We start from the raw sequence: 1,967 nt of genomic DNA on the forward strand, positions 1-1,967 counted from the left end.
CACTACTCACTTCTGGGTCAGGATGACCCCAAACTCCAGCCTGTGGGCCAAATCCAGCTGCTGCAGCAATGCCTGGCTCCAGGACACATAGGATGCTTTGCATTTGGAGCAGGCCAGGGTCTCAGTCACCATAAGGTAAACCCTGTCCAGGTCTAACACCTGCCGCGCCCTCTTGTGCAGACCCGCTCCTGTGAGCTGATTCTGCCCACAATCTGGGTTGATGCAGCTGAACCTCACCCTCCACAGTTTGTAGGGCATCCAGAGGAGCAGGTCATGCACAAAGTAACGGCCAGGTGTCGGTGGCTGGCAGGGGATGCTGGCAGGTCGTGGCGGATGGTACCAGAGCCGCAGGGGGTCCCGCAGCTCCGGCTTGCCTGACTTCCCGACTTTGAACAGCGCTGCCGCCAGCCATTTGTGGTCCTCCTGAGGAATGTTCTCTGCCCACAAACGGGGCAGCAGCACTGGAAGGTCAGCTGAGGCTGGCTGCACTGCGGGTGCCTGGATGATGGCAACTGAGGCTGGCTGCACTGCGGGTGCCGGGATGGTGGCAGCTGAGGCTGGCTGCACTGCGGGTGCCGGGATGGTGGCAGCTGAGGCTGGCTGCACTGCGGGTGCCGGGATGGTGGCAGCTGAGGCTGGCTGCGCTGCGGGTGCCGGGATGGTGCCCTATTGTGCCATTACAAAGTAGATACATCACTAATTGGTTTGTAAAGAGATAAACATAATTGAGTGTCAACTTGACCAGTGTGACCCGTATCTAAAACTAAAAGTTAAATTACTCATTGACGCAGAGGCACACACCACAGCAATCCTGGCGGGAGAAGTGACACTCTCATGTATGACTTGTGTCTAGAAGTAGTATGTAAATAACCAAATAAAACAATAAAATCAGATCCTTACCGGATGTACTCTTCTGGCCACATTTAAATTTGGCTTGGCTGCTGCACCATGAGCCCCTCCGAATCTTGGCTTGGTAAACTGTAAGTTAATAAAGCAAATGATCATGAAATGAATTGGCCATGATGTAAATTTAGGGAACGAAATGTCAAATATTCATGGTCAATGGAGTGTGTGTGTGTGTGTAAATAACTGTGTAATTACCATTGATAAATTCAGTGATGGGCTAGTAGCAGCCTGCCCAGTATGCTGTCTCACGCCGGTCTGGTGTCCCGCATCTGTCTGGTGTCCCATGCCAGTCTGCCCTGCAACAGTAGGCACCGCAACAGTCTGTGGCACCGCAACAGTCTGTGGCACCGCAACAGTCTGTGGCCTCACAGTGCCAGCACCTGGACCCGCCGCAGCAGCCTACAATTGAAACATCACCAATTAATTTGTGCACTGATGAGCATGCACGTGCGCACGCTTAAACACACAGTACAGTGCATTTATTTGCCAACTTGCACTTATAATGATTTTGTGAGATTTAGATCACACAAATCTCTCTAGTACACTACCTAACTTTAAGCAGTATGTTAATTGCCCCACCAGAGAAAAGAAAACACTGGATCTTTTATATGCAAATGTAAAGGATGCGTATAGCTCCACTGCACTTCCCCCCCTCGGCAGATCAGATCAGATCACAACCTGGCTTTTCTCACCTCCACTCACAAGAGACAAACGAGGCTCTACAGGGGTGCTTTGAGGCAACACAATGGGATGTGCTCTGTGAACCCATCAGAGCATAAATAAATAAAGTACTCTATCTATCTATCTATCTATCTATCATTACCTTCTCAGTGTGGAATCCACAGACACACTTTGGTTGACCAAACAAGGCGGTCTGTCCACGTCTGGTCAATGGACATTTATCAATCTATAAATAAAATGTATAGAGCATGGATTAAATCATTGCTGTCTGAGTAGTAACTGTGCACATTACATTATTAGCTGAGCTTAAGACATGTTTACTACCTTATAGGACCAGGATCTTTGTCTTATGAGCACACATGTATTGTAAGAGTAAGTAA

Source organism: Poromitra crassiceps (assembly GCF_964638095.1).
Source record: "Poromitra crassiceps genome assembly, contig: HAP1_SCAFFOLD_713, whole genome shotgun sequence".
NCBI classification, from domain to species: domain Eukaryota; kingdom Metazoa; phylum Chordata; class Actinopteri; order Beryciformes; family Melamphaidae; genus Poromitra; species Poromitra crassiceps.